This window comes from Oryctolagus cuniculus, chromosome 4, assembly GCF_051225735.1.
Source record: "Oryctolagus cuniculus isolate XC-2025 breed Fujian yellow rabbit chromosome 4, ASM5122573v1, whole genome shotgun sequence".
Lineage (NCBI taxonomy): Eukaryota > Metazoa > Chordata > Mammalia > Lagomorpha > Leporidae > Oryctolagus > Oryctolagus cuniculus.
In genome coordinates, this window is record NC_142870.1 from 54318149 (window position 1) to 54342890 (window position 24742).

Consider the following 24742-nt stretch of genomic DNA (forward strand, 5'->3'; position numbering starts at 1 on the left):
TTAGCCATAGAGTGGTGACTTTAAAAAGTGTAGAATGAGAATCAGGAAACCTGGCTTCTGAATCCAGATCTGCCTTAATTAATTATCAAGGCTCTGGATTGTCACTTATAAAATGAGAATGTGGGGGTATGTTGGCCCTACCAGGTCATTAATGATGGAACAAGCACCAGGAGTTCTTTCCCTTGATATCTGCTCTGTTCCTCACTCACTGATGGATCACCTGACAGCCGAACTGTGGCCTGAAACTAGATGATCTCTGAGATCCTGGTACTTCCCACTTCAGAATTTTGTGCTTCTGTGTTGTGTTATATCTGTGGATACAAATACAGTACAGTTGGTGGCAAGAAGTAGATTTTATTTTCCTGTGTAGTGTCCTTGGTCAGTTTTTCTTGGTTGTAAGATGGTTGAAATCATGGTGGATCTTGGTAAGGAAGTGTCCCAGGAAAGAAGAACTGGAATTATTTACTTAGTTACAGAAAGTGGCCAAATATAAAGATGCCTGTTTTACTTGCCACTTCTTTCCAAAATACATACACACACACACACATACTCACACACACACACACACACACACCCTAGCTAATTCTGTGCTGTAGAAGTTAATTTTTAAAAATCATTTTTTATCAATCTTATATATCTTAACTTCCTTGGTCTACATAATTGACTTTACATATTTATTTTCACATTTGAATTGTGGAAGGGATGTGACAAGATAATGTATTATTTTATTTAGTTGACAGGGAGAGTTAGAGAGAGAGGGAGAGAGAGTTATTCCAACTGCTGGTTCACTCCCCCAAATGGCTGCAATGGCTGGAGCTGGGTTCAGGCTGAAGCCAGGAGCCAGGAATTCCATCTGAGTGTCCCACATGGGTTCAGGGGCCCAAGGTCTTGGGCCATCTTCTGCTGCTTTACGAGATGCATTATCAGAGATCAGGATCAGAAGTAGAGCAGCCAGCACTGGAACTGGTGCCCCTATTGGGATGCTGACATTGCAGATGACACTTTAACCCATTATGCCACAAAACTGAACTCACAAGATAGTATTTTGTTTGTATAATACAAAATGAAAAAATTACAATATAGCAAATTATTTTGGGTCTTGATCACTTAATATGATATTGAGGTAGCCAATCAAAACTACTCAGACTTGGAGAAAACAATAGTAATGTTGATAGGTCACATTTATTCATTCCTTATCATATCAGATGCTTTTCTTTGATTAAGATATTTAATCCTCACAAAAACTATTTTTCTCCCAATTATGAAGAGGATTAAGCTGAGGCTAGGAACTGTTAAGTAACTTACCAAAGGTAAGTGGACAATATACATAATAAATGAAGAAAATCCTGGTTTAATAGTAGTTATTTCAACAAACATTTGTTAAGTACCTACTGTGTTTGGTATTATGCTAATCAATTTTTTAATATTCATTTATTCATTTGGAAGGTAGAGGTACAGATTCAGAGAGAGAAAGAGAGAGAGATCCTCTATCTGCTGGTTCACTGTGAAACTGCCACAATGGCCAGGGCTTAGCCAGGGCTGGGCCAGGCCAAAGCCAGAGTCAGCAGCTTCTTCCGTGTCTCCCTTGTAGGCAGGAGGCCCAGGCACTTGTTCCATCTTTTACTACTTATCCCAGGCCATTAGCAGGGAGCTAGATTAGAAGTGGAGCACCCAGGACACCTGCCACCCATATGAGATTCCAATTCACAGGCGATGGCTTTACCCACTGTGCCACAGCACCGGCCCTGGCAATTTTGTTTTAACCATTTTAGTTTCATATCCAGCACCCAGAATGCATAAAAAATCTAAGTAAGATAAATTCACAAACACTTGGACTTTAAGTAGTTGGTCTGTTAAGCAAAGATGTGTTGTTTTGTTTTCATATATCACTCATGCAATATTTTAATTCATAGTTATTAAACATCTCAACTACTTTGCTGGCGTCATGGAGTGGCAGGAGGCATATATCCAAAAGAGAGAGATTGTGGAATCAGATAGGATTGAGCTTAAATCATAGCTCCAACAGGTTAGTTCTGTGGCCTTGAACATCTCTGAACCTTCAGATTAAAAAGCAGATAGTACTAACTGCTGATGGGCTTGTTGTCCATACTCTGTGAGCATAGGATCCCTGTTGTTCATGTCTGTTTCCCCATGTGCAATAGAGCTGGACCGCCACAGGAATTTATTGAGTGATTGAGTCATGTAATCCTACCTTGGCAGAAGAATTGCCCAGTGATAAACGTGATTCATCTGGGAAACACTGGCTAGAAATTTAGAAAAAGGGGACTGAGATTCTTCTGAAGTAGTTCTATTATAGATCTCTTATCACAAGTTCAGCACTGTCTTAAGTTCTTTCTGTTTATTATTTTATTGTTTGAAGAGTTTTAGCCTGAAATAAATGAAAAAAACCAGTAGGGGTAGAGCTTGGGAAAGGTAAATTAAGGGTGGAGGCTCATAAGCAATATCAAAAACAAAGAAATTATTGTCAATTCCAGGGTAGTGTTGATGCCAACAAAATTTTCAGGAGTTTGTGTACATGTGCACATGTGTGTGTGTGCATGCACTTTTGTTAGCTAGGTGGGGAACTGATGTTAGATCAGCACTGAAATTTCCATTTAATTTCACTGAGTTTTGAAAGCTTTTGATTATATATATATATATATATATCCTGCTCTTCTGCTATCCCTCACCCCTACTTCCTGAATCCACACACCCTTAAATGTACAGCATGAGCTCATTGTCCTCTCCACTCCTCAGATGCATAGAATGAGCTTAATGTCTACTACATTTGTCCTTGCTATTGGTCAGGATCTTTAGCCATCATTAGTACTGATTTAGGCATGATTAACGCTTTGCGATTTAAATTTGGTTTGCTGGGAAATTTTAGGCTTGAATTGCTTATTTTGATGGCAAGAAGGTTATGTAATATAAGGTGAGTCTTTGTTAACTGTAGGGTACTCATCACCAAAGACTAAGCTGGGAATGATCCAAGACCTTAAATTTGAGTGCATATAGCATCCTATCCTTTGCTGAGTTTAGGGAACAGGCTGTCTGCTATCTTTATATTTCCATTCTCTCTGAATTGAATATTAGGCTAAACTTAGTTTCCTCAAAGAGGAATGGAAAGAACTATAGTAAGATTCTGGGATTCTCAGCAGAGCAGGTTGGGCCCTTTTAATATTAACTGACTTATGGTAAATGTGATTCATCTATGAAAATACTGGCTATAAATAGATGTTGTTAATGCTTAGTTGCAGAATAGCCAGGTTGAGTTTACATGGCCAGATTAGGGGAAAAAATCCTGTTGGGTATTTTATTTGATCTCCTAAGTTTTTTTAAAAATTGTTTCCTTTCACTGCCCTAGTCACTCACATTTGAAGACACTAGATTAAGCCGACTGTAATAAAGCTATCTGATGGCTAAAAAAGACAAATTGAAAACCAGATAATCTATTTAGTAATTAACTTCCTTTATCTTTTTCTCTCATTTTCAGTAAGAATCATCAAAGCTTTCCTGTTTTTCCTTATAGAGCTTGAACAAGGCTTCAGAGGAGGGAATGGAAAGTGGAGATACGATTCAGATTTATATTCACCAAAATTCTTCATAAGAGGAAGTCAAGGTGACAGAAACAAAAGAATTAGATGTGAGCTTTAGAAGGCAGCACAATGATTGATCACTCTTCCATCTCTTTACAGTGTTTGCTTTATCATCACCTTTTCTGTAATTTTACATTCCTAAGTATCTAAACATTCTTCCTAATTGGGAGCTAAATTCCAGATCCCAAGAGTGGCAGCTCAATTATTCTGCTTCTGCTTCTATAGCTAAATCAAGCAAAGCTACTCCTCTTGCAATAAGATAGTCCTCGATCAGAACAGACTTTTTTCTTCTTTATTCCAAGTGAAACACTCAATTTTCTTTCTACCCATTCCCTAGACCAACTAGTTTCACTCTGCCACACCCAACACACAAACTCACATACATGTTTTGATCATATCCTTTGGAACCACTCTTCATTAGGCTGGAGTCTTTCTTAAAGAAGTGCATGAGTTAGGGATAATGTCCCCAAATATCAAACAACTAAAACAGTGGATTGCTGAGAGCATATACTTAGGGAAGATCTTAGCATTTCCAGTGTTGAATCTCAGTAGGAATTTTAAGTGTAGATCCATAAATTTGATAGTAGGTATTTAATGAAGATTTCTTTTAGTTTAGATTATCAGATGAGCAATCATATTAAATAATACCTTTCATGTGTACATCGCTTGATACATCAGTAGGTAGATGTATTTGGCAGATGCAGAATTTGAGATTCAGCAAGCTTAAATATACCTAATCAATATTGAACCAGAGAAGAGAACCCACTCTTTTCTTTTTCTAATGTGAGAGAGAGTGATGCAGAGACAGAGAGAGTAAACTGCCATTACTGGTTCAAATGCCTGTCCTGAAACTTAGTGATTCTAACTCTTCTTTCTCTCCATACTTGTGCTAGACTAATTGCCATTTACCCTTACTTTTTAGCTTGAAGGCATTCTTTGGCTTGTTGTCCACTAAGTGCTACAGTCCGAGAAGCTTCTGGGCTATAGATGCATAATAAACAGTCCGCCGATGAAGTCTAATAGAACAGACTTACATCATGGCTTTTCTTAGCTGTGTGTTCTGAATAAAGGAAAAAAAGAAATATAAAAATCTCAGAGTATAAATAGTTGATTTATCCAAATTTTCCATTACAAATCAGTGACTCTTTAAAGATTCTTTTCTCATTTAAGGTTGAAATAGTGCTGGGAATGTTTTCCAGATCTTTGTGGAAATAAGAAGAAAAAAGTTATTTTCACGTAGTCCAAGTTAGCTCTAAATGCAATTTTAAATGCCACACTCTTAGCCCTAGCTCAGACCTTTTAAAAATCATATGATTGTTTTAATAGTTTTCAAACTACATCACTTTCCATATTACTTCCATCCGTGCCCTCTGTTTTTTTTTTTTTTTTAAACAAGTATAGTGATATAGAGCCAGTCACTTAACTTTTCTATTCCCTTAGAATTTTTGTTCATTTGGCCCTTGGAGCTGGTTTATCCAATCCGCTTTTACTGTAACCATGGTCCAGTGTATTTAACAGAGCATGATTAACTAATAATCATGTCTAGAGGTAGCACCAGGATGCATATCTCTGGTTCTGTGGTGTTTGCATTGCAACATTCCTTATTCCTGATCCAACCCTGTGTCTTCCAGCCCTAAAACGATGGGAATCTTGGAGCTGGAACTGTGGCTTAGTGGGCTAAGCCATCACCTGCTGCTCCACTTTTTTTTTTTTTTTTTAAGATTTATTTATTTACTTGAAAGTCAGAGTTACACAGAGAGAGAAGGAGAGGCAGAGAGAGAGAGGTCTTCCATCGTTCACTCCCCAATTGGCCGCAACAACCAGAGCTGCGCCGATCTGAAGCCAGGAGCTAGGAGCTTCTTCCAGGTCTCCCTTGCAGGAGCAGGGGCCCAAGGACTTAGGTCATCTTTACTGCTTGTCCAAGCCACAACCGAGTGCTGGACTGGAAGTGGAGCAGCCGGGACTCGAACTGGTGCCCAGATGGGATGCCAGCACTTCAGGCCGGGGCTTTAACCCACTGTGCCACTGCACCGGCCCTAGTTACTCCACTTCTGATTCAGCTCCCTGCTAATGGCCTGGGAAGAGCAGCAGAAGATGCCCAAAGTATTTGGGCCCCTGCTATCCATGTGGGAGACCTGGAAGAAGGTCCTGGCTCCTGGCTTTGACCTGTCCCAGTCCTGGCCGTTGTAGCCATTTGAGGATTGAACCAGCAGATGGACAATTGATGCCACTCCCGTACCCCTTTTCTCTGTAACTCTAATAAATAAATTTTTTTGAAAAAAAAAAGAAAGATGGGAATCTTAAAAATTAAAAAGTACCTTTCAGAGTACCTAGAGTGTCTCACAAAGTTTTATTATTTGTAATATTACTTATTATTTATTTTATTATCTGTCTCCTCCATTTTTTTAAACCTTTTGTAACAATAGATGATCCTGAGTATCTTTAGGCCTTCTCTTAGCTAGGCCAACCCTGCTTAATAAAGAGCTCAGAGGTGAACAGGTCCAGAGTTTTGAATGATAATTCCAACATGACATCTTTCCTTCTTTTCTAAATAAGAAACTGGGACTAGAACAGAGAAATTTTATGTTTTAAAGAAAATGTTGCGACCATAAAGCTCCTGTGCAACACTCAGCCTGTAAACCCTTTAACCTCTCCTTCCCAGAATCTCAGGTATACTCAGTTTATCTTCTGATAAATGGAGGAAAAGCTTAGTAACTCCTTTGCCCCCAACATATGAGTGTAGTCTCAGACATTTATACTTTCCTATTTTTTTGGAAAAGAAGGAAACTAACTTGTGATGTTTTCAATATTTGCCAGATTATATGGTGACATTTTATATTCCTTATGTCTTTTTTAAACTCAGACACAGGGAGTTGGTATTATTCTACTCATTTTATAGATGAAAAAACTGTGTTGTTGAAAAATTCATAGCTTAGTGTGACAGAAACATAGATGTCATGACTAAATATGAAATACTAAGTAGTGCTATAAATAATGAACATGTATGGAGTATTTTGGGAGCATTTAAGAGGGAGTAACTATGTGAAGGGACTTAGTGAGGACACTTGAGAGGTAAGCTGGCTCTTAGAGGACAAAGCAGAGCATATGGTCGTATGCTCATATGTATAAGTGCAAGATGGATGAAACACACATTATGTGGGGAATATTGAATTGTTCCTGTGGCTGAATCAAAGCAACTATTGAATAGTGATAAAATAGGAGTAGAAAGGTAAACTGTGGGCACAGAATAAGGTTGCTTGTCACAGGACTCTTAATAACAGGGAGAATAAAACCACCAGGTGTCCAATAAATTTCAGAGAATAATTAAATGGATCATAGAATGTTTGTGCTCATGTTCTGCAGGCAATTGGTGTCCAGTAAAAGTCAAGTTTTCAAAAAAAAACCTATATTGGTATTATTTTATCTATTATATTGTTTTCACATTTCTAAGGTCTTTTTCAGATGTAAAAAAGATGAATGAGATAAAATCCTGAAAGTCATCTAAAAGTCAATGACTAGTTGCCTTGATAACATGGGGTATGAGAAAAGAGGACCAAGGAGATTTGAATATGGACTATACATTAAATGGTATTAAGAATTTATTATTAGTTTTTTTATATGAGTTAATGATGTGTTTTAATGAAATAATGTCCTTTTTATTTTTCTAGGTGAATAATAAGGTATTTAATTGTGAAGTGACATTTGTTCTGGGGTTTACTTTTAAAAAACTCCAGGAAGAAAATAAAGGCAGGGAACACATATAAAATAAGTTTGGAAAAAATATTGAGGGTTGTTGAAGATGGGGACATGGGTTTTGTTATATCTTTCTTTCTACTTTTTGTAGATCTGGAAATGTTTATAATAAAAGGTTTATAAGAGTCCCAGTAACATAGTATTGGATACATCAACATTTTAAGACATGAGCCCTTAAAAGACAAAAAGGGGAATATGATGCAGAGGGGAGAAAAGGCAGTGATGTTTGGATGTCCAGCAGAGAGAGAGAGAGAGAGAGAACATGCTGTCTCCCAGGAGCCAAGGAAAAATGATTTCAAGAAGCAGAGAGTGACTATGACTTCATTTTTAATAACATTGCCACCGTTCAGAAAAATTTTGGAAGTCTACTTTTAGAATTGCCTGCTTTGAACTATCCCCAGCCATGGCAAACCCTTCTCCTCTGAAGGTGAATTTGATTTCTGACAACAGGGAAAAGTTCCTTGGAACGAAATCTAGTAAATAACGCTTGGGTCAGCATTGTCTTCAGTCAAAAGAAGCAATTGTGTCCCTAAAATAATGAGATCACCTTTTGTGTGTGGCCTCTGATGGAGTTTTCAAGATATTTCCAAAATGTGTCAATGATGACACTTTTTCATAATCAGCTGCATAAGGTAAAACCTTTGACAAAATGACAGATTTAGACTTACAACTCGGGGCTTTTGTTTTGAATATTCTATCTACTTTGGTTACATATCAGGTCTTCGGTGTCTGTCTTCTAGACTCCAAATGCAAGGGAAGCAGTAAGAAACGAGACGGTATCCAGCAGGAGAAAGAGCTCAGGCTTTAGAGCCGGTCTGAGCTACAGTCCTGCCTCCTTCACTGTATGCTGTCCAGTTTGGAGCAAATTATTACACTCCTCCTCAGCAATTATGGTACAGCTTTGACTGCATCAGCAGAATTGGGGCTGACAATGCTGTTTTACCAAAGACCTGCATCATGACATGGTGAGAGAGAACCGAACATAAAGAGCACACTAGATGAGGGGCGGGGGGCACCATGGCACACTAGGTTAATCCTCCGCCTGTGGTGCCGGCATCCCATATGGGCACTGGTTCTAGTCCCAGCTGCTCCTCTTCCAGTCCAGCTCTCTGCTGTGGCCCGGGAAGGCAGTGGAGGATGGCCCAAGTCCTTGGGCCCCTGCACCTGCCTGGGAGAGCAGGAAGAAGTACCTGGCTTTGGATCGACGTAGCTCCAGCCGTTGGCCATTTGGAGGGTGAACCAACGGAAGGAAGACCTTTCTCTGTCTCTCTCTCTCTCACTGTCTGTAACTCTACCTGTCAAATAAATAAATAAATAAACACACACTGGGAGCAACAACTTTGTGGAATCTGAGTTTAAGGCACAGTGTGAACTAATTCAAGTTCCTTCACTGCTTTCTTATTCAGCTCTTCTAGGCAGTAGGAGAGGGTGCTGTTATAAAGCCAGAGGTCTGCTTAAGTCAAAAAATCATCAAGGATCATTAATTAGGGTCACATACTGGTTTATTCAAACTGATGTAAGAGTTCTTCTCAGGTCCAGGGAAGGGATGAGGCTTTTTCCAAAGTCTCATTGATCTATACAAAGCAGTGTTCTGCCTGTGTTCTTTAAAGAGGAGAGGTGACTTCCCCAGACGCTTCCCAGCCCTGTTGAATAGATCTGTACCTCAGACACTCTGGAGTGCGTGAGACTGCAGAAGGCCTGAGTTTGGGAGTTCTACCCACTGTGTGTGGTTCCATATAGCCCTTTGTTAGAAAGCACCCAAGGCGGCCAAGAGTGCATGTCGACCAAGGAGAGTGGTTGCTGCTAGGAGCTGTAAGTAAATAAATGGATGTCAGAAGCTTACAATTAAGAGGGGAAACAAAGAATCATTACCCTTCCCTTGAGCATGTTGCTTTGGTTATTTTGGTAATGATTGTGGGGGGTTTACACACAGACTAAACTAAGCTCTTTGTGTTCTTTGCAAGGTAGACAGCTTGCCAAGTCAATTTCAGCGTGCAAAACTCAGACAATTATTCTTTTGGCATCCAAGGCCTGACCCCTGTTTTTCTGGGCTAGGGGTGGGCGGTCTGTTGACAGAGGAAGGCTTTATAAGGAAAGAGAAGGTAATCTTACCCCATATTTTTTAAAACCAGAAATACGCCTGTTAGAGTTCTCACATCCCTACCTCTTATGCTAAACATCTTGTCAGAGAGCCAACAGGAGAAGCCCTCTGGCTCCCAAGTGCCACACAAGCTTTGGTGCCCATAGCGTGTGACTCATTCATGCTATTTTCATATCCTCTGCTTAGCAGCTCACCATGAAATTGTTCATTTCTTCGTGAGTGTTTCTGTGTAGATGTCTGGTAGGTGTGTTTCCTGTGATACCCAATGAAAAGACAAAATTCTTGAGATTTGGTCTTGGCACTGTACATAATACATGTTTTATAACAGTGGTTCTTAACCTGGGAGCCCAGAACTCCCTGGAAGCTTTCGGAGTTGTCAAAGCAACCCTCTAATCCATCTGCCACAAGTGTGAGAAAGGGAGTATGTGTTGTGTGTCAGGAATAGCGATGAATACCATTGGGATTTATAGCATGCAGGCCATTTAAAGGTTTTCTGAATTTATTACAGGCTTTTGTGGTAATGCCTTCTCTGGATCAATGGATGGGAAAACCAACAGCTATCAATGGGGAATTAGGAAATTTTTTGTTATGGAAAAGGAGTTCTCATCCTGGAAAGTGTTGGTAAAGAGTGTCTGAAGGTTTTTTCAGTGTGGCAGCTAAACACAGGACTCCTGTCTTCATATAATGGGACCTTTTGGTGGCAGATTTCCTGATCCACATGCTTTCTTTCATATTTGGTTCAGAGCTGCCCTGTTAGTGCAGTTGTAGCTGAGCAATTAGCTGAAGGTGTTTGGCCTTACAGATCAGAAAAAATAACAGATACATTTTTAAAAAATTACTGTTACTTGAGACTTCCTGCATCTAAACCACTGCTTTCAGTACAAGTTTCAATATCCACCATAATTTCTTTCATGTATGAGAAATGATTATAGTTGAACTTGGTGGTGGCTACATGCTGAAGCCGTTGTCCAGAATATTCTGATTTTTAGCCTTTGAAAGGCACTGCTTCTTCCAGGATGTTGGCTACAATTTTTAAGTAGAGTTTCTCAAGTTCTATAATAAAAGCACCAAATTGGCAAGCATAGGCTCTTTGTTCATCAGAAGGGTTCCTGTATATGTTCCACAGGTGGTAACGCTTGTCTGCCTTCTTCTGTAAATGCTTTATTGTTGTTTATAGTTTTTTTCTACTTCTCATTTTCCTGACAACATTTTCCATTACTAAATAACAAAAAAGTTTTCTGATTTAAAGCTTATATATGTACAACACTGAAAATGAGGAAGGAAACCGTAAGAATTAAAAAAAAAACTCCTATTGCAGCTGTGCCCAGATTTCCATCCTTGACCTTTTTGTAGAGTTTCTCCTAGACTTTCTTCTCTTTGCTGTCTATTGTACTGTGTAAATTGCTTTGGGAGCATCATCTGTTGTCATTATTCTCTCATTCCATGATATTTAATTACTGCATAGTATTTCATTCTGTGGTGGTGCCATTATTTATGCAACCATTCTCCTACTACTGTATATTAAGTTAACTATTAGCTTTGCAGTCATTCTTGCTACGCGCTTTCACCTTAGAGGCCTATTCCCTGTGGATCCCTAAGGGACCCAGAACTAATGAGGAATCTTAACCATGTGTTTTGACTTTCTGAAACTGGCAGGAATCCATAAGAACTATCCTCGGCCCAGAAAAATACCTACAATATACCAAAAGCTTCTGCATAGTTTTGAATATGCTGAGAATGGATCAAGACTGGTTTTAAAAAGACCCTTTCCTCATCATAAAACATCACAGGGTTAGAAGAGTCCAGAGATGTGTTTGCCTAGTTTCTTCCCTGCAGGTGCCAGAGCTGGGGCACCATCTTTGTAGAACCTGTCTGACAAGCATGCATCCACTCTCCGAGGACCATTTCTCAAAACTGTGTGGTCTTGAAAATGTGACCAATTATTGCAAGATGTAGCCAGAATTCTTTAGCCATTGTATTTCCTAGACATTGCTATTAGTTGAATGCCATCTGACATAAATTTTGGTAAGTAAATTTCAAAAAAGTTGGGAGGAAAATTTCCTAAATGTCAGATCAGAAGAATAGTCCCAAAAAACTGTGAGCAGGTGGCCAGAATGATTTATCGTTATATCTTTAGGGGCCGGAGCTGTGGTGCAGAGGGTTAACGCCCTGGCCTGAAGCGCCAGCATCCCATGTGGGCGCCCGTTTGAGACCCTGCTGCCCCATTTCCAATCCAGCTTGCTGCTGTAGGAGGACCTCTCTCTCTGTATTACTCTGACTTTCAAATAAATAAATCTTTAAAAAAAAAAAAAGATTGTATCTTTAAAAATTTGCCTCCTGGTTTTAACAATGCTGAGAGTAGGCTATTTCTACCAATTTTATTTTTTATCCATTTGTATGATTCAGCTTGTTTTTATATAAATTTGAAGGATATACTCTATAATTGGCAATTAGCATTTTGCTTAAATATGTAAATATATTTCAGATTTTTGTCCTTCAATTCTGTCTAAAATGTCAGCTGTTATAGCATGGTTCACTTCTTCACTTGGGGAAGCCAATGATTGTCTGGGCATTGACCCATGGTGCCACCTTAAATAGATTACTTCATCCTCGGTGCCTTTTATCAGTGGGATGGAGGAAAAACAAGTAACCTACAGCAACCTTGGGCTCCTTCTCAGAGCAGTAACATGGCTATGTTGCAGAGTACTTAATGTTTACCTAAGAGATACAAATAAGTGCATGGTGCCTGTGTTAAGATTTCGTAATCAAAAAGATGTGATATGGGGCCGATGCTGTGGTGTAGCAGGTCAAGCCACCGCCTGTGGTGCCAGCATCTCATATGGGTACCCATTCAAGTCCTGGCTGCTCCATTTCTGATCCAGCTCTCTGCTATGCCCTAGGAAAGCAGTAGAAGATGGCCCAAGTCCTTGGGCCCCTGCACCCAATTGGGAGACCTGAAGAAACTCCTGGCTCCTGGCTTCAAATTAGCCCAGCTCTGGCCATTGCAGCCATTTGAGAAGTAAACCAGTGGATGGAAGATCTCTCTCTCTCTCTCTCTGCTTCTGCCTCTGCCTCTGCCTCTCCCTTTCTGTAACTCTGCCTTTCAAGTAAATTTAAAAAATAAAAATTAAAAAAAAAAAAAAGGTGTGACACACTTAAAAAGTATACAGTTCGCCGGCGCCATGGCTCAATAAGCTAATCCTCTGCCTTGTGGTGCCGGCACACCGGATTCTAGTCCCGGTCAGGGCGCCCGATTCTGTCCCAGTTGCCCCTCTTCCAGGCCAGCTCTCTGCTGTGGCCCGGGAGTGCAGTGGAGGATGGCCCAAGTCCTTGGGCCCTGCACCCCATGGGAGACCAGGAAAAGCACCTGGCTCCTGGCTTCGGATCAGCGCAGTGCGCCGGCCGCAGCGCACTGGCTGCGGCGGCCATTGGAGGGTGAACCAATGGCAAAAGGAAGACCTTTCTCTCTGTCTCTCTCTCTCACTGTCCACTCTGCCTATCAAAAAAAAAAAAAAAGTATACAACAAAACATGTGTGATGATTCTTTTGGCCATTATATATAGCCAAAGTATAATTGTCACTTTTTAGTATTTCTAATTTGGAGATATTTCATATGTGGAAATAATTATTTCTTTTGGTATTCCTTATCTTTCCTTTAAAATCAGTCTCAAAGATTACCAAGGACATTCTTCATCAGCAGAGTGTGTCTGTGTCCACAGGTGCATGCTGCAGTGAAAGGTTCATCTCTAACTTTGACTTCATATATTGTGCTGCTGGCTTGGGTGGGTTAGGGATGGGGTCATTCTAAGATTATTCACTTTAGGGGCCAGAGGATGTGTTGCAGTAGCTTAATCCTCTGCCTCCACCGCCTGCATCCTTTATGGGCTCGGTTCTAATCCCAGATGCTCTTCTTCCACTCCAGCTCTCTGCTATGATCTGGGAAGGCAGTAGAGGTTGGCCCAAGTGCTTGGGCCCCTGCACCCATCTGGGAGACCCAGAGGATGCTCCTGGCTCCTTGCTTTGGATCAGCGTAGCTCTGGCAGTTGTGGCCATTTGGCTAGTGAACCAGCAAAAGGAAGACCTATCTCTCTGTCTCTCCCTCTCATTGTCTGTAACTCTGCCTCTCAAATAAATAAATAAAAGTTTTAAAAAAAAAAGATTAATCACTTTGTGTTGTTGATTAGAGAGCAAAAGTCACTCAAGTTTCTAAGCACAAGAAACAACCTATATATTGCAGATAAGAACTTTTCCACATTTACTTCATTACTTCCTTATCTGTATCTTCTCTTGGCACCTACCCTGGTTCGCCTGTACCCCATGATACACATGAAAAATTTATACTATATTATTGGAAAAGGAAGAAAATTATATCTGAATTACTACTATACAAGAGCAACCATTACAGTATCTCATTTAATCCTTATAATGACTCTGGAGTAGACACCTGGTTATTCTCATTTTTTTAAAGATTATTTATTTATTTAAGAGTTAGAGTTACATAGACAGGGAGAGACAGTGAGAAATGTCTTCTATCCACTGGTTCACTCTCCAAATGTCTGCAACAGCTTTAGCTGGGCCTATCTGAAGCCAGGAACTTCTGGGTCTTCTGCGTGAGTACAATGGCCCAAGCACTTGGGCCATCTTCTGCTGCTTTACCTGGGTAAAGCAGATAGCTGGATTGGAAGCTGGGGCTCGAACTGGCACCCATATGGGACGTCAGCACCACAAGCAGTGGCTCCAGTTATTCTCATTTTTAAGGTAGGAAAAGCAGAACTCAGAAAAGTAACTTGCCAAAGGTCACAAAGTTAGTAAGCATCTGTGCCATGATTTATATGTCCTATTCTTGAGATTTCTTTTGCCTCCCTTTATGACTTTCTATTTCAACTAGTCTCTCCTGATGACTTTCTTTGCATTTTAGCTACAAAATGTTATTCATCAAGTAGTATAATTGAGATTTTTTTTTTTTTTTTGACAGGCAGAGTGGACAGTGAGAGAGAGACAGAGAGAAAGGTCTTCCTTTGCCGTTGGTTCACCCTCCAATGGCCGGCGCACCGCGCTGATCCGATGGCAGGAGCCAGGTGCTTTTCCTGGTCTCCCATGGGGTGCAGGGCCCAAGGACTCGGGCCATCCTCCACTGCACTCCCTGGTCACAGCAGAGAGCTGGCCTGGAAGAGGGGCAACCGGGACAGAATCGGGCGCCCTGACCGTGACTAGAACCTGGTGTGCCAGTGTCGGAAGGCAGAGGATTAGCCTATTGAGCCACGGCGCCGGCCAATAATTGAGATTTAAAAATGTGTTTTTCCTGGGGCTAGTGTCGTGGCTCCCTTGGTTTATCCTCCACCTGAGGCGCTGGCATCCCATATGGGCACCAGGTTCTAGTCCCGGTTGCCCCCCTTCCAATCCAGCTTTCTGCTGTAGTCCGGGAAGGCACTGGAGGATGGCCCAGGTGCTTGGGCGTCTGCACCTGTGTGGGTGACCAGGAAGAAGCACCTGGCTCCTGGCTTTGGATCCGCATAGCTCCGGTCGTGCCAGCCATCTCAGGGTGAACCAACGGAAGGAAGACCCTTCTCTCTCTCTCTCTCTCTCTCTCTCTCTCTCTCTCACTGTCTAACTCTGTCTGTCAAATAAAAAGAAAAAAAAGTGTTGTTCCCAGCAGGAAGTTGCCCATGGCTCTATGAATATTCTTCCTCACTAACCTGCCTCAATATTCATCTTGACAGACAAAAAAGGAAGCAGAGATAGCCGAACTAATTCTCTTTACACGTTTAATGCGTCACTAAAAGCTGCAGAGTAAATTCTTTGTTGTCATGTTTTCCTTTTTGTTATTTGCTCATTGAATATGGCAGTGGAGATGAGATGAATGTTCAAAACAGAGCTATGGATTTGGATTGGGATTAAAAAGGAAGAAAAACTGATCCTGGAGACAGTAGTGGCCCTAGGGAGAAAGACTGTCACCTAGGGATTACTGTGTTTAACTGCCCTTAGAATAACTCCAAACTTGTTAATAGGGATGCCAGGCTGTCTGCTTGGTTGGCCCACAGTTTCACCTCATTACCCCTCCCTTCTTCCCTCTTTCTCCTCCAAAAGTGCCAGCATCTGTTCAGTTACTTATTTTTATTATTTTCCCTGCTGCCACTAGGCATTTGCCTGTGCTGTGCTCTCTGCGTGGGCCTCTTCCCTCTGCTAATCAGTTGGTTAACCTCCCACTCAGCCCTCTTCTCTTTAAGGGACACTTTTTCAAGAAGCCCTCCGAGACTTCATAACCCTATTATACACTCTAAAGGTACTGCTTCCTCATTCTTAAACTGGTAATCACATAACAATTTTACTTACATCTGTGTAACCATCCTAAGAATCACTGTCCCTCCCCTGATCCCGAAATGTTTGCTCCATGAGTTCAGGATGTACTTTTTAGTGTTCGATCCCTGGTATCTTGCACACAGTATACACTCTGTCAAATGAATAACTGAATGAATCTGTCTTTGATTTTTATCAAATTTTGTTTTGGTGCAGTCTCCCTGATAAAATCACTTGGAATTAACCTAGGAGAGCACATATATTTTAAAAGCTATTGGATATTAGGTTGAGGAAGATGGGGAGTAGCAATGAAGCAGCTGTAAGTAATAGTGAAAGAACCTGTGAATAAGTCCTTTTGAAAGAATAATTGCCTCCATGCTTTTAGTCGAAATGTGGTCACGAAGTCATATGTATTCCAAGGGGACACCTGTCACTGTGCATACAACCTAGGCTTACTTCATGTTCAGTACAGTACAGAAGATAGATTTGGTCCATGCATCACCAATGGCTAGAAGAGCACAATTACAAATGCCACAGTCCCCTGTACATGTTGTTTCTTCCTTGATTTAATAAAAGAAACAACAGTTCCTATTTGAAATATAATATTATCTTTGATCATAGAATGTGTGTCCTAATCAGACAAGAGCAGTTTCAGTATGGTTAATTTTGGCTTTAACTGGAAGACAAAACTATTTTCATAATGAACAAATTATAGAATAGCACTCTAGAATTCAAGTTTTCCCTTCATCTGTTCTTCCCTAGTCATTTTGTCTGTTCAAGTCCAGGAAGCAAAAGAAATTTCTGAATGATCTTACCCCCAGCCCAGAAATTTCCAGCTCTTAGAAGGAGTGTAAAGGATTCAGGATCTGTGTGGAGTTCATTGATAGTTGGCTTAGTCATTGTGGAATTGAAGACACATGGAATAGATCATTTACATTCATAGTTTCTTGAACATCTGGTGCTGGGAAAGCATGATGATGCAGTTCTTATAGACACAGATCCACAGCTTTTAAACACATATCCAGAGAAAGAAGAAGCTGTGAAGGGAGCATGAGTTTCCTATTCCCAACCCATATTTACTTATGATATCTGTGGTTTACCAGTCTTGAGCAAAGAAAGAAAAAAACAAAGAGAATTATTATCAAGTTGCTCATGAATATTCCTAAGAGGAAACAAGGAAACTTCTCATATGGATTTTATTTGAACAGGTTGAAGATAAGTTAATCCTTATAATTTGTACTATTTTTCTGTTACATAGTGAAAAATAGAATGCTATAGAAGTGTACTACAAAATCAGGCAATATATTGTAGATGATTTAGGAAAGAATCCAAATATTGATTTGATTTTGTCACTGAACTGGGTGATTTGTGGAGGTGAGTTTTCTGACTGCTGCTTTTCCCTTTCAAGTGCCAGAACCTTTTTGAAAAACCATTTTAACAGACATATTTTTGGAACAGATGTTTGGTCTAGCATTTAAGACACTGATTGGGACACCCATTTCCCATTTTGAGCCCCAGCTGTACTCGCAATTCCATCTTCCTACTAATGCAGCAGGTGATGGCCCAGACTGTTGAGTTCCTGCCACTCATATGGGAGACCTGGATTGAGTTCCTGGCTCCTAGCTTTGGCCTGACCCCGTCCGTTTTTACAGACATTTGGGAACTGAACCAGTGAATGGGAAATTTCTCTCTCTTTCTCCCTTTCTTTTTTTGTCTCTGTCTCTCCTCCTTCATGCTTCTAGACATACACATACTCTTGCTCGCTCGCTCTCCTTCTCTCTCTCTCTCCCTTTTCTCTCTGTGAATCTGTCTGTTCTTTCTCTGTCTCTCTGCCTTTCAAGTAATTTTTTAAAAATTCTTTCCAATTAATCTATACTTCCCTGCATACTTAAATATAAATGCTATTTATTTACATAAATAGCATTTGAAGTGCTATAATATAATATCTTTTTATTTTTGTTTTCTGCATCTTCTGTGTCAAGACAAAACTAATTTTTTATTTGTCATTCTCACTTGCCTCTGAGACTTTCTACCTTATTTCTAATTTTTGCTTCTAATCTACCATGGGTAGATCAGGTAACCAGTAAGGTTCGAATGGTAAATATTACTTTAGTAAAGTAATATTTCAGGTGCAGAGGTTTTTAGGAGCAATTTGAGCTACAGATGCCTTTACATCCTTTTGTCTACATTGAAAATGTATGAAAAAGTTGATCTGTCTCCTTCATGACACAGCAGACCATTTTACCTTTGAGTGGGGCCCACGTCTTTGCAGTTTTTTAGAAAAATGAAATCAAGGGGCTGTTGCAGTGGCATAACAGGTAAAGCCAGCTCTTGTAGTGCCAGCATCCCATATTCACATCCCAGCTGGCCCACTTCCAATCAAGCTCCCTGCTAGTGGCCTGGGAAAGCAGTAGAGGATTGCCCAAGTGCTTAGGCCCCTGCACCCAGGTGGGAGACCCCAAAGAAGCTCCTGGCTATAGAATGGCTCATCTTTGGCTGTTGCAGACATTTGGGGAGTGATCTGCAGATGGAAGACTTCTCTCATCTCTACCTCTCTCTGTAATTCTTTCAAATGAATAAAATAAATCTTTTAAAATATCAAATTCAACCCATCTTTTCTAAGATGATTTTATTAATATCTTTGTAGGGGCTGCCCCCATTATACTGCTCAATGGAAAATGCTATAGATATCTTCTCCCTTATCATTTCTAATGGAGTGTGCTTTTTATAGACATGTAACCAAAAGATGGACTTTCCTCAGAACTCAGTTTATACTGATAGAGAACTCTGGGCAGTCCACTTAGGCAGTCAGTTAGCTTGTTTCGTTGTACCTGTTTGTGAAGACTCCTCTCTTCTTTGATGTCCCAGCGGTCTGCTGCTGGAATCAGAGACACCATGGCACACTTCCTACACTGATCTGCACTCTGCTTCACCGGTGCCTCCTTTTTTCCAATACTAGGTCTCTTAAAACTCCCCTGCAATCTTCTTAAAAGTTGAATTACTTTTGTTGTTGTAGTAATACCCTTTTGCGAGTTATCCGGTTGTGTATGTGAGCCTCCAAGAGGAAGAGGAGACTACTTCTCAGTTCGTAACAGCTAAGGCTAAGCAATTGCTTCATGAGAGCTCATCTCACCCTGCCCTTGAGTAACTGAGGCAAATAGATAACTTCATAGTTTATGAAAAAACAGAAGCTGAGAAAGGTGATGCACCAGCCCAAGGTAACACACAGGTAACACCTGTCACAAGGTAACAAGCAGGGGTCAGTGCTGTGGCATAGCAGGTAATGCTGACGCCTACAGTGCCAGCATCCCATATGGGCACCGGTTCGAGTCCCGGCTGTTCCACTTCCCATCCAGCTCTCTGCTATGGCCTGGGAAAGCAGTAGATGGGCCAAGTGATTGGGCCTCTGCACCCGTGTGGGAGACCCGGAAGAAGCTCCTGGATCATGGATCATGGCACAGCCAGGTCTCAAACTGGCACACATATGGGATATCTGTGCTTCAGGCCAAGGTGTTAGCCTGCTGCGCCACAGTGCCAGCCCCATGAATAAATCTTAAAAAAAAAAAAAAAAAAAAAAAAAAAAAAACAAGGTAACAAGTAACAGAGCTGAGTTTAGTGCCCAAGGCATCTAATCCCACGGTCCAGGTTTTCTCTAGTATCCCAAACTTCCTCCAAGAAGAAAAACACAGATTCATGGTAGACACCCTTTGGGCCAATATCTCATGTAATAATCCAGCAACCTTGTGGTACTGTGGTTATTCCCAGTTAAAACATAGGTGACATTATGGTAGTTACATATAAGTTAATAAAATCAGAACTGGAATTCAGCCTCTACTTGGCTCTCAACTTCTTTTAAGTCCCAATTTCCTCATCATAAAATAAGAATAATAATGACACTGGTGCCTTGGGATTATTGAAAGGACAAAATGAATCCTCGTGAAGTGCTTAGCACTGTGCTTGGCATATAAGAAAACCTCAATAAATGTTAGCTATGGTTAACACAGCACAGGAAAGGCACAATTGCATTGTATAGAAAAATCCTGCTGTTACCAACAATTTGATTCCTACAATACAAGATTCTTTTATATTAATGATAAATTAACATTATCTTCTCTGACTTAAAACAGTTCTGTCACTTAAAACAAGTGCTGGGTAATTTGTCCTTCATCGCCTAAGTGATTACACTGCTGGGTTTGAGGCCCCTTCCAATTTTCTGACTGTTTCATTCTAGTAATGGAGTGCTGTTTTTCCTGTTAAAAATTTTTTGGTCAGAACTCAAATTCTTTCTACAGTATTGAAATGGCATACTCACACACAGGATGGAACAAAGCCTGTTAGCCAAGCTTAGTGAAGACTTTGATTTTCAGCGTTCTAAATGGCAAGGAATATAAATAATGAGGCCTTTGGAGTATTTGTTTCTCAGGAAATGATAAGATATCTACTGATATTTCTTTAAAAATGGAAGCAAATTCCAGATAATTGATTTTTTAATGAAGGCATTTAAGAAAATATTTGTTTTATACTTGGCTTTCAGGGATAATAGAATATAATTATTAAACCAGAATTTAGGGACTTGGAAACCAGGAAGCAGTGCTTGAGGAGTCTAACATCTAAGATAAGCAGCCACAAGCCAAGGCTTTGTTGCCTGTGAAAGACTGAACATTTTTGTAAATCGTATTCTCTCCAGACTATATTAATCTTGCCTAACTCATCAGTGATCAAGAAATTACATCCTGATGCACTGATGATCAAGACTGCTCAATGCTAATGTTTGGAACTGCTTGATTTCCTGTAGGATATTCTGGAGGGCAGGTAATAAGAGGGACTTTCCGATGGCCCATTCTCCATTTTCTTAGCTTACAGATAGGCCTCAACAATTCGCCCTCCAGGAAATTACTTCCCATCCCACCCTGTTCTCCCATATTTCCTATGTAGACCTTTAACATGATGCATACCACGTGCTATGATTTGTTTACTTATCTGATTCCCTGATTGGACCCTGGGATCCTTCTTGGTTAGAGCTGTGAGGTACTTAGCAGCTTGGAGTTGCTCAGTAAATGTTTGTTTACTGACCATTTTAAAGAATATACACACACACACACACACACACACACATATATATACATATAGTTAATGTTTATTTTCAGCTACCTGAAAGGCAGAGAGAGAGAAAGAGAGAAGAGAGAAAAAGATCGGGATTATCCATCTGCTAGTTTACTCCTGGAATGCCTGTAACAGCCATGGATGGGTCAGGTGGAAGCCAAGAGCCTGGAACTACATCCAGGTCTCCCACATTGGTGGCAGAACCCTAAGCACGTAGCCCATCATCCACTGTCCTTCAGGGTGTGCATTGTCGTGAAACTGGACAGAAAGTGGAACAACCAGGACTTGAAATGGCACCTTGATCTGGGGTGGTGGCAGATCACAACTGTGCCCACTCTGAGAATATTTTTAATCTTCCAACTTCACATGACCCCTTATTGGGATTGGCATAGTGGTGTAGCAGGTTGAGCTGCCACCTGTGAAACTGGTATCCCATATGAGTGTTGGATTGGTTTGCTCCACTTCTGACCCAGCTCTCCTGCTGTACTTGGGAAGGCAGTGGAGGATGGCCCAAATGCTTGGGCTCCTCTCACCCCCATGGGAGACCAGAATGGAGTTCCTGGCTCCTGGCTCCTGGCTTCTGCCTGACCCTGCCCCAGTTGTTGTGGCCATTTGGGGAGTAAATAGTGGATAAAAAATTTATTTCTCCCTCTCTTTCTGTAACTCTGCCTTTCAAGTAAATAAATAAATAAATCTTTTTTATATAAAAATTGGCCCTTTCCATCAGTAATAGTTTTATTTGTTCCTTCTTGTCTCTGTTTCATTCCTAAACCATGGTTCCAAACTTTTCACAATCTGCCTCCTACTCATTTTGTAAACACTCAAGCCTTTCACAAATAACCATTTGCTTTGTTCCTCTGCTTCTTGTGCTCCCAACATCTCTTCTTTATACAATTTCTCCTCCTCCTGTCTCAGATTAATATTTCCTTTGGTTTCCAACTCTGTCTCGTCTGAGTTTTGGATGATAGGTATCCCCTCTAGAACCCTGGCAACTCCAATCCCACCTTCCCATTTTTTGCTACAGTTTTCTTCTCACTGCTTATTTTTCCATAGCTTCATACCATACCCACTTGTCCTTTTGCTAATAAAATCTTCTCTTTCTCTGTTCTCCCCTCTCCCAATTTCTCTCCCATCTTCAGATTGCCTGAACTCGTTGTATTTATCCTCTGTCCTTACTACTCATACTCATAGTCCAGCTTTTGCCCTCACCAATAGCACTAACTTCCCCATCCAGAAACCTCTTCATAGTCTTCATATTTCTGTCTAGGTATCTAACTGGATTTAATAAAACTACCTTTCCCAACTATATAGACTAAAATCTTGTACTGTTTTCCATTTCCCTCTTTTAGTGTACTTCCCTCTGTAAGAATAAAACTACTTGTGTCTATATTTGTAATTTTATTATTTACTTAATACACAACAATATAAAGCAGAGATATGATTGAAAATATTCATCAGATCATTCTGATTTGGCAGGGAAGTATTGGTACAAGGAAAGGGCCAAGCCTGTGAAAAACTATGAAAAGAATAAAAGTAGTAAATGAACAAGAGGTATTGTGTGCATAGCAGTCTATTCTTAAGAGTTTTGCTTTCCATGTGTATATTCTAAGCACCAACAGAAGCTATCTGATTGAAGAAAGGCCAACCAAACTAATACGTGAAACTGGAATTTCTGGTTTTCCACAAATAGCTGTGTCAATTTTTCAGATGCTAGCACAAATTTTATATTTTTACATACACATATACATATATGCATATATATGCATATCTATTATGTTTCTGTATGGTAATATCAGAAGTCTTTTAAGGGCTAAAACAAATATTTTAATTACTTCTTTAATACCATATCCTCACATAATAGGAATTTTCATGCTTTTGTGTCTCTTGTGAACCTTTTAAAGAGTAGTTCTGTCTCAGACAGGAAGCTACATTTCCTATTATTTTCTTGCCATTCCCTCTTCTTTCTATAATACTGATCCTGATCTCTTAGTACTGATACTCTTTTGAGTTTAGGTTTTTCTTTTTCTTTTTTTTTTTTAAGAATAAAGATTGAGTACATTTAAGAGAATAATAACAGAAGGGAAAAATAACGTGCCTTCTGGTGTCTATTTATACTGCCCCCTTCTTGGGTAAAGCCAAAAAGATAAGAGAACTGGGGCTTGAATCATGAAAGGCTACAGTAGTAGGCAGTGTGCTACTGAAACCCAGCCAGAAAGTGCTGACATAGACTCAGTCTTACTTTTAACAGAACTTGCAGAGAAAGGAGCCATTTGTGAGCCAACAAGAACTGTAATTTGTTACATGTGCCACACAAGGGCAAGAAATATCCCAGGGTAAATGGTCACAGGGGTCTGCAGTTCAGTTCATAAATTAGATAACATTTAGAAAAAAATACTTCAACTGAAATTTGATTTTGAGACTTGGTGTTCATGTAGGGGAAGAAGAGATATGGGCCAGAGCAGAAATTCTACAGCATAGAGGCATGAGCTAGCATGTACTGCAGAGTACAAGGGGCTGGAGCTTGAGAGATTGTTCGCAGGTTTATGATATTGTGGAGGAGGCAGAGAAGGAAGTAGGGGAGACATCAGAATAAAAGTCATACTGCATATCAAAGCATCTGAAGGAATTTTGATGTTATACTTCGTCAACGGGAAGCTATTAGACATTTCTTTTTTTTTTTTTTTTTTAATTTTTTTGACAGAGTGGACAGTGAGAGAGAGAGACAGAGAGAAAGGTCTTCCTTTGCCATTGGTTCACCCTCCAATGGCCGCCGCAGCCAGCGCGCTGCGGCTGGTGCACCGCGCTGATCTGATGGCAGGAGCCAGGTACTTATCCTGGTCTCCCATGGGGTGCAGGGCCCAAGGACTTGGGCCATCCTCCACTGCACTCCCTGGCCAGAGCAGAGAGCTGGCCTGGAACAGGGGCAACTGGGACAGAATCCGGCACCCTGACCGGGACTAGAACCCGGTGTGCTGGCACTGCAAGGCGGAGGATTAGCCTAGTGAGCTGCGGCGCCGGCCTAGACATTTCTAAATAAGTCTTCTTAGGTGTAAAATGTAATGAACTGTGTATCACTGAATTATTGCAAGTAAAACCATAAAAAATTGTCATGTACTGATAAATATTTGTTCATTTTTCTAGAATCTGATGAATTACTAAAAAGATTATAAATCTAACAATTAGCATGTTAAGATCTGATTATAGGCCAGTGCCGCGGCTCACTAGGCTAATCCTCCACCTTGCAGCGCCGGCACACCGGGTTCTAGTCCCGGTCGGGGCGCCGGATTCTGTCCCGGTTGCCCCTCTTCCAGGCCAGCTCTCTGCTGTGGCCAGGGAGTGCAGTGGAGGATGGCCCAAGTCCTTGGGCCCTGCACCCCATGGGAGACCAGGAGAAGTACCTGGCTCCTGCCATCGGATCAGCGCTGTGCGCCGGCCGCAGCGCACCAGCCGCGGCGGCCATTGTAGGGTGAACCAACGGCAAAGGAAGACCTTTCTCTCTGTCTCTCTCTCTCTCACTGTCCACTCTGTCTGTCAAAAAAATTTTAAAAAAAAAAAGGTCTGATTATAATTTTTTTGAAAATACTATTCTATACATGTTCAAATATGTTCATTTTCCATGAACTTTAAATTTTATCTTTTCTGTATAAATATTAAAAAGAAATATAATTAAATCTTAACAAACACAAAAATTATACCTATACTGTTTCACCTATGGTGTTTCAAACATACGTATGTTGTATAATGTTCAAGTTGGGATTAATATATCTATCTCCTCAAACATTTATCATTCCTTTATGATAGAAACACTCAAAATCCTTTCTCATTTGGGGTGTCTTGAATTTAACCTATTGGTTAGGATAGCTGCATCCCATATCAGAGTACCTGGGTTTGA

The 24742-nt window shown here is 40.6% G+C and overlaps 2 protein-coding genes across 21 annotated transcripts in view; one reads left to right on the plus strand and one right to left on the minus strand.

Annotated features, from left to right (window-relative positions):
- CMSS1 (cms1 ribosomal small subunit homolog) overlaps window positions 1-24742 on the plus strand; it is a 406733-nt gene that overhangs the window by 131502 nt on the left and 250489 nt on the right. The gene's annotated exons all lie outside the window — the stretch shown is intronic.
- Window positions 1-24742, minus strand: part of FILIP1L (filamin A interacting protein 1 like) — a 299608-nt gene that overhangs the window by 118426 nt on the left and 156440 nt on the right. Inside the window, exon 2 of one of the 8 annotated variants that reach the window (XM_070071975.2) lies at window positions 4512-4656. The exons of the other annotated variants lie outside the window; for them this stretch is intronic. The gene's annotated coding sequence lies outside the window, so the exon portion shown is untranslated. The remainder of the gene's footprint in view (window positions 1-4511; window positions 4657-24742) is intronic. 8 annotated transcript variants of the gene reach the window in all.